The following is a 9,379-nucleotide window of genomic DNA, read 5'->3' as shown; positions in this document are numbered from 1 at the left end:
TTTTTTTTTTTTTAAATCTAGGATAATCAATAACTGGTGAGAGTTATCCTGAAGAGACCTAGTATCAAATCTAACTGGCTGCCACTATAAACCTAGGCTACTTGCTATCCTGAACAGACCTGAGATCAAATCTAACTGGCTGCCACTATAAACCTAGGCTACGTGCAACAGCTTGCAAGTCGCACAATAGCCACGCTACGTGCAACAGCCTGCAAGTCGCACAATAGCAGGAAACTTGTGCCTCAACAAGAGCCGAGAAGTTGCACAATAGCAGGAAACTTGTGCCTCAACAAGAGCCGAGAAGTTGCAAGTCGCACAATAGCAGGAAACTTGTGCCTCAACAAGAGCCAAGAAGTTGCATGTCGCACAATAGCCAGGCTACGTGCAACAGTCTGCAAGTCGCACAATAGCAGGGAACTTGTGCCTCAACAAGAGCCGAGAAGTTGCACGTCGCACAATAGCCAGGCTACGTGCAACATCCTGCAAGTCGCACAATAGCAGGAAACTTGTGCCTCAACAAGAGCCGAGAAGTTGCACGTCGCACAATAGCCAGGCTACGTGCAACATCCTGCAAGTCGCACAATAGCATGAAACTTGTACCTCAACAAGAGTCGAGACGTCGCACAATAGCCGCTACGTGCAACATCCTGCAAGTCGCACCTACTCTTCTAGCCAAGACACAACAGGTCATATATATACTCAATGAGATTTGAACCCTCATCTCATGGGTTTCACCCAGCGAAACTTACCGTTAAACCCCATATCATTGTATTTACTTTCTTTTTTAATAAAAGGCAATTATATAGGCTTAGAAAGTTTTTAATCTGTCCATTTTTATAAGCTTATCCCACTGATGTATCAAAGACTAAATAAAAACATATTGTGCGGCCATTTTCCAGATGGTTGCAAATTCTATTTTTGAAAAGTGAAGATGAATATAGTATATTTTGATTTAATATGGCAAAAAAATTAATTGGCTTTTTTGGATTGGATTTGTCTATTGTGCATAATTTCAGCGAAAATAACAAGGCTTTGAACCTTGTCAATGAGTTGAGATGTGACTCCACATGTCATCTCACTTTTCAAAGGGAATCTCCAAAGTGGTCAAAACTTCATTTAGAGTGGCACATGCTTTGACATGAAATAAGTATTTTATAGAAATTGAGATGTATAAGAAATGTAAGGCGTCACCCAGCTAGTTGAAATAATTGATTTTTTCATCTGTAGAATTTTGTTTAGTCTCCCTTGCCATGGCTATTTATACTAAACTCTACTCTACTTCTTAGCTGAAGCAAAAACTTTTGTGATTTTCATATGGGTGAAAATTGGAGAAAGTGGATATTGATTCTTTTTCAATAACTTCAATCTTCAGTTCCTGGCAAAAAAAATTGTTTATACTCATTGTTCCTAATTCTCTTGAACTTTAATAACATGTGAAGTTATAGCCGAACCTGCAAAAATAAATATAACTAGAAAACACCGAAAAAATACTTACAAATAAAAAAAAATTAAAAATAATAATAAATTAATTAAATTCATAAAATACATAATAATAAAATACCATTTACATACAATATGCTTTAATTAATAAAAAAATGTGCTTTAATTAATAAATAAATGTGTTATAGTTGTGAATCTAGTGTTATACTTGTGAATCCAGGGAGATATACACATACAAAAACTCTAAGAACTTCGACAACCCAAGCCTAATTAATTAGTCATAAAATCATCTGTTAATTACCTGTATCATGTAAGTGGAAAAAACTCTAAAACGTTCGACACCCAATCCTAATTAATTAGTCATAAAATCATCTGTTAATTTCCTGTATCATGTAAGCGGAAATTAGTAAATCTCATCCATCAGTAACAGAGTTACTGCACTAATTTAATTGAAATACAACTAATAATCTGATTTTTTTTATTATCATTCGCAAAGTAATACACCTACACCGAAAATTTAATTGAAATACAACTAATAATCTGCTTTTTTATTAACATTCGGAAAGTAATACACCCACAACCACTAATAGTCTAAAACATCAACCAACAACTACTAATATGATCAATCTGAAAAAACATTCTAAAAACAATATTTCATAATATCAATAAAATACCTAATCTACCATTCATATAAATTCAAAACTAAAATTTTATAAGTTAAAATCACAAATTTGTCATCAACATAAATTGAAAAAAAAATATAAACTTACTTTTTCCATCCTCGCTAATTATATCTTTGACCTATGAAATTTTTTTCAAGGCCTATCAAGGAAGGCAGGGCTCAACCACACTTTAAGGCAGGGTGAGCTTGTCTAACTCTCGACCCGTGCAAAGGAACTATTTCTCGGTAACTTAGGCAACTTATAACGATGTTTGTCCCGCATGTCACTGGGAGGATTGGGATCCCTACCAATTATATCTTTGACCTATGAAATGTTTTTTATAATGTTACTCAATCAACTGGCTCACTACAGTTATATTTTCACACTTGAAGAACGGGCTTCCCTTACATAACACAATATCTATTTCGAGTAGCATATAATACAATTGTACTTTTAGCTAGTTATAAATGTTTATTTTAATTTCATTGTAGGTTTTGAAATATTTTTAAAATTTTATAAAGAAGACCTAAGCAAGTGAATTAACTTTTTCCATTAAAATTTTGAAAATATTTGAACACTCAAAAAAATTTAAAATATTCCAAAATCTATAATAATATAAAAATAATTGTTTTTGAAAGATAATTCTTACAAGCTAATATATATATAGTGCAGAGATGCACAACCATGAATGTGGAAGAAATTAAGGATAAGATATGGCTAACTATAAAAAATAAAATTAATAAAATATTATTTGATAGTAAATTAGGAATCTTAAGCAATTAAGAATAAGATAGGGTCAATTATCAAAAGTAATTAATAAGATATTATTTAAAGTCTTATTTTTACATTTGGGGCGATATGGGTGACTTGGAGAGAAGTTCTGGTTACCAGGTGTAAGCCCTGGAAGTGATGATTGACGCTATGTGCTTCATTTCACTAGTTTCAACCCCACTTCTTCACCCCTGTGAGCATCACCTAATGCAATGAATGCTAAGTGAACTATTCAAAAATCATGAGAAATGGTAATACGTGAATGACTTACTTAAAACAGTTGAATCCCAAAATGATATCTAATAATATGCACTGGGTAAACCCCTAATAATTTAAAACATTATTATTTTCTTTAACTATTCTTAATATTACTAGAAACAATCTCCAAAAAATGAAAAAAAAAAACCACCAATTATTTTAATAGAGCTATAATCAAGAGAATAATTCTATAATATATATAGATATAATAAATGAATAATAAAAACGAATAAACAAAATAAAGAATTTAAAATATAACTAATTTAACATAACAAAAGAAAAACTAATAAAAATAAAAATAAAATGAAACTAAATAAAAGAATCAAAAATAAAATAAACAATAACGTTTATCACTAATTAATGAAACTAAATAAAAGAATAAAAAATCAAATAAACAATAACATTTATTACTGCTTAATAAAATAAAACAACAATAATAATACTTAATAAAGAAGGAAGGGGAGAGATTACAAGAATAAAAAATCAAATAAACAATAACATTTATCACTGCTTAATAAAATAAAACAACAATAATAATAATTAATAAAGAAGGAAGGGGAGAGATTACAAAACAAAGGGGTGGAGAAGAAGACGGAACAACTCTTGGAGAAAAGATATGGTATCCAACCACTGCTTCAGTGTATGAGACTTTTTTTCGATTTCGATGGCCTTGTTAAACTTGGAGTGATGGTTTCCAATGTAGGGGTCCGAGAGGAAGAGGAGATCAAATAGACATATTCCATGTTCTTTGGGTCCAACAAGGTTTTAACGGATTGGACGGAATCATAAATAGTCTTCAAGGGTCTAAAGGTTGAAGTAACCATTATTCTCAAAAACTTAAAAAAAAATTTACTTATTTAAATTTTCCAAAGTGTTGATCATGACAATCACTTATTGTAATTATAATTTTTATTATAACGATTTGGCCCTCATAGAATATTCCAAAATGCAATGGAAAAAAATATATCCCTACATGAGTCCAATACATTGTAGGAATAATACATTTTATCGTACAGCCAAGAAAAACATGAAACATATAACATTCCATTAATGAACTAGAAAATGCATTGATGATGGGAATCCTATCAATATATCTCCCTCTAGGGACATGAGTGGCCGAGTTAAAAAAAATTAAAATAAAAAACTATTTCGTTTAAAAATATCTGGAAAATACAGACTTACATTAGAAAAAAACATAGCGCGTTATAACTCAAACCCATAACACGCGCTACTACGAAATTTACTAGTTTCGATTTGCAGGGACATCAGAATAATTCTGGCCTGCTTTTGCAGTCCAATTCTGTGACACTCTCGTCATCTGTTGACGGGGCGAAAGGAAGATTGCAGGTTAACGGAGGATCCATAACCGCCAAATCTCCCTCTAAGAATCGCACGACCGTTCCCATTGAAGGCCTCAGCGCCGAATTGCTCTGAATACACCACAGCGCTGTCTTTATCAACCGATCCGCCTCATCCATTTCCTGCGGCCTTACCAATTTCAGTCCGCTCTGAATCAATTCATCCATTTTTCCTTCCCTGGCCTTCCTGAAAGCAATAGAAGGAAAATACCTATTTTTCGAATCCTGAGAGTTATCCATGTTTTTTCTCCCCCTCATTATTTCCAGAAGCACCATTCCGTAGCTGAACACATCGGCCTTGTAAGTGATTCCGCAATCCAAAAGCCACTCGGGGGCCATGTACCCCGGCGTCCCTCTCATCCCTGTCATCACGCGGCTTTCCTTATCTCTATTCACAGACCTTGCCATGCCGAAATCGGAGACCTTCGCCTTGAAATTCTCATCCAACAGAATGTTCTGTGGTTTGACATCCAGATGCAGAATACCGAGTCTGGATTCTTCGTGCAGGTATGCAAGTCCCCGCGCAGTGTCCAGTGCGATGGAGTATCTAGTCTTCCAATCCAGCTGTTTGTCTGAGGCGAACAGCAATCTATCCAGAGACCCGTTGGCCATGAATTCGTAGACCAGAATACGATGAGGCCCTTGCGCACAAAAACCACGCAAGGTCACGAGATTGGAATGATTGAGGGACGATATGGTGGCGATTTCCGCACAAAATTCCTGCTGTCCGTGTCCCGTCTGATCGAGTAGACATTTCACAGCTACTTCAGTACCATCCGTCAAAATTCCGTGGTATACCTTCCCAAATCCTCCCCTTCCAATCTCTTTGCTGAAGCCGCCCGTGGCCCTCTCCAGGGCCCGGAAACTGAAAATTGTTGGAAGACCCGTTAAATTCTTCAGATAATCTCCGACAAAACCATCCTGCGCAGCTTCATTCGCAGAAATCTTGACTCCATCTGAGAGATCATCGGGTGAAGAACGGCTTTTACTTCTCTCAGACCGTAGGGTATATCTCCGTGTCAGATAGATAGTTAAGAACATTGCCGTGATGACAAAGAACTGAATACGAAACTGATCGGCCGTCTAACAGAAAAATCGATCCCAGTACGAGCAGAGATGGGTTCTGGCTGCGGTCAAACATATCTGCTGAGAAAGTAGTAGCGTATATAGATATAATAATCCGTTTGGATGGCAAGCTAGTGTTGCGTAACCATGGTAAGCTATTGTTGCGTAACCATGGTCATTGTTGGACATCCAGATATTTTTGGGCATCCTTATCTCGATGGCTGATTTCCAATATTTGGCAATCTGATTTCCAATATTTGGCTGATTTGGCAATATTTGGCCATGTCCGTCCGATTTTTTTTACGGAGTCATGTAAATTCGACCGATTTTTTTTTAAGGAGTCATGTAAATTCGATTATCATCGGCAATCAAGATAAACTCAAAAAAAATTATATTCTAATCATATTATTTTGTAGAGATAAGGTCAGGGATTTTTATATTCTAATCATATTGATTATTTTGTAGAGCGTCATTTTAGTAGTAGACATGGATGGTTTCTTTATTCGAGTTGACTAACACATGTATCCACACGTATATCTATCCACTTTCACACAGCAGCTAAGATAAGGTGTGGAGGTCATATTGCCATTCTTATTTCCATTCTGCAATTTATAAATAGTTTGGTATTCGATTCATTGATTTTTTTGAAAGGTCGGCCATGACCCATATTAAGTGCCCACCCAATATTAATAGGAGTGGTTTATAATGTGATTTTTTTGGAGATTTTGGTGATGGAATCTGGCGGAAGAAATTGAGGTTGAATCTTGATTTGTTGCAGTTAAAATGGTTTTTTAACTGTATATTTGGATTCAGCACCTTGAAAAGCCCCTGGAAAACCCCTGGGACGCTTTCATTGTGCAGAAACTAACTATCAAACTTGCGATTCCAATAAATTCCAAATTTCGACCAGAAAAACCCGTCAAAAAAACTTTCAAAAAATCGCATTATAAACAACTGCATATCAATCGATCCCATTTTCAACGCTCTGTTGGATCCAAAGTCAACAAACCCCTCGATCCAAGTCCACAAGATTCCCAATCACAGAAAAGACAACCGTATGTTATTGCATATACGTAATATGCACGTGGGTTGAAAATTGCGAAATACGAATTCGCCCATGTGTAATAGTCATTTTGAAATAATGGTGATTTAAATATATTTTTGCTTAAAAATATAACTATATTTTTACTTACTAGATATATTTTTATTTAAATATATATTTAACTTAGAAATATAATTTTTTTAACATTTATTTAAATATAAACTTTTGCATAAATTTTAATATAGATTTTAACATAGATTTGATTATAAAAAATTTAATAATTTTTTTTTTGTATTTATATGGTTATAAAAATGTTGAGTGATCGAGGAGCATGGAGATAATTATTCATTATCAGGGTTTGGTTTCTCTGGAAATGGAGGAATGCCTGTATCTTTCAGGAGTCCAAGGCTCTGATTGCCTTTCTGCTAGTTTATATATGTGCTTTGCTTGATCCTGATTGATATTGTCGGTTCTCTTTTTCTCATGGTTTCTCTTCTTCTCAGGGGTTTTCTTTTCTTCTCTCATCGTATCTTCTGTGGTTATGTGGAACTTTTTTCATAGAAATCTTCTCTCCTTTTTTGGATGGTTTTCAAGGACCTGTTATGATATATCTGTTTTTGACATTCGGATTTCCTTTTGTATCAGCTCAAATCTTGTTATCTGCTCAGATCTTCTAGCTATAGTTTCCATCTGCTAGTTTCCATTTGCTATTATCTACAGGATCAGTCGACCAGAATGATATAGCCTTTTATGTATCAACCCATTATATTCTCTTAATATAATTTTCATGATGATTTTCTCTCTGAAAAAAAAAAAAATTAATATAATTTCTTGGATAAAATTAATACAGATTTTACATAAATTTTAAAAGGTCGTTAATATAAATTTGACATAAGTTAATATAAATTTTGACATAAATTTTATGTAAATTCAATATAAAATTTTACATAAATTTTAAAATTACATAAAATTTTAAAAAAACGAATATAATGTGAATTAGGAAAATACGAATATAATGTGAATTAGGAAAATGTAAATATAAATGTAAAGTTTTCATTCACATTTTTAATAATAAATTATAAAATAAAAATAAAATACCAACTAGTTGTATAATTATACATAAAAAGGACTTATAATATATTCAAAGTTCAGATAGAGAGATAGAGATCAATTGAGACTGTTATATAAATGTTATTTAATTTAAATATATTAAATAGTTATTAAATTAAACACGGTAGTGGAACTTATATGATGTATATAATTATATATAAAAAGGACTTGTAACATATTCAAAGTTCAGATAGAGAGATAGAAATCAATTGAGACTGTTATATAAATGTTATTTAATTTAAATATATTAAATAGTTATTAAATTAAACACGGTAGTGGAACTTATATGATGTATATGAGTTGAGAAGTATTAGGATGAGTAAATTTTGTGTTTAGAACCAATGGAATTGCTTATTTTGAAGTTGTACTAATTTACATATATATTTAATCTAATATGTAATTAGAAAGTGAATTACTTACTGAATATATGGTTTATATTCTTAATAATTATAAATTCCTTAAATATAAGGAATAAAATATAAACTATTATGTTTTGACATATTATTAATATATAGATATATATTTTTTGTTTGTATATATCTATTATATATTTAGTTTTGATTATGAAATATTAGATTCGAAGTTTTCTTTCTTAATATTGTATCGAAAGTATGGTTGGTGAATGATAATGTGTTTTACTTTTAATTAATTGTGACAATGATTGTCTCAATATGAAAATTAACTATGGTCAATTATGTTCCAACGTCGCTTTGCGACAAAGAATGTCTCAATATGAAAATCAACCACGGACAACCATGTTCAATCATGGTCAGTCATGGTCAATAACCATGGTCATATTGTGACAAAGATTGTTTTAATATGAAAATCAACCATGGTCCAATGTCGCATTGTGACAAATGTTGTCTCAATATGAAAATCAATCATGGTCAAGCATAGTCCAACGTTGCATTGTGATAAAGATTATGTCAATATCAAAATCAATAGTGGTCGACCATGGTCAACCATATTTATTTTAGGCTTTCTAATATTTATCTTAGGGTTTATACACCTAGGGTTTATAATATTTATCACTTGGATTTAATATTTATCCCTTGGGTTTATTATTCCCTTAGCTTTATAATATTTATCTTAGGGTTTATTTACCTTGGGTTTATAATATTAATCCCTTGGGTTTAATGCTATTCAATTAGGTTTATAATACCTTAGGGTTTTATAATCAATCCCTACAGTTTATAACATCAATCCCTTCGGGTTATCAATCTAAGGGTTCATATTCCTAGGGTATAATATTATTCATAAGGTTTATAATATTGATCCTAGAGTTTAATATAAATCCCTTGGGTTTACAATCATAGTTGACCATGATCCAACGCCACTTTATAACAAATATTCTCTCAATATGGAAATCAAACAATGTCGCATTGTCACAAGGATTCTCTCATTATGAAAATCAACCATGGTCAACCATGTTCCAATTTCACATTGTGTTAAATATTGTCTTAATATGTAAATCAACCATGCTATATCATGGTCAACCATGGTCAATAACCATGGTCACATTGTGACAAAGATTGTCTCTTGGCCCAACGTCACATTCTGACAAAGATTGTCTCAGTACGAAAATCAACCTTGCCCAACCATTGTGCAACATCGCATTTTTCGAAAGGTTGCCTTAATATGAAAATCAATCATGGTCAACCATACTCCAATGT

At 32.7% G+C, this 9,379-nt stretch overlaps 1 pseudogene; it reads right to left on the bottom strand.

Moving 5' to 3' along the window:
* Nucleotides 1-4,396: 4,396 nt before the first annotated feature.
* LOC149209304 (G-type lectin S-receptor-like serine/threonine-protein kinase SD2-5 pseudogene) lies at nt 4,397-5,530 on the bottom strand (annotated as a pseudogene).
* Between the last annotated feature and the right edge of the window lie 3,849 nt (nt 5,531-9,379).

The sequence above is a fragment of the Pinus tabuliformis genome, chromosome 1_2, assembly GCF_031772625.1.
Source record: "Pinus tabuliformis cultivar Carrire ecotype Pingquan chromosome 1_2, CPIR1, whole genome shotgun sequence".
NCBI lineage: Eukaryota > Viridiplantae > Streptophyta > Pinopsida > Pinales > Pinaceae > Pinus > Pinus tabuliformis.
This window is presented reverse-complemented; position numbering and strand designations above follow the sequence as displayed.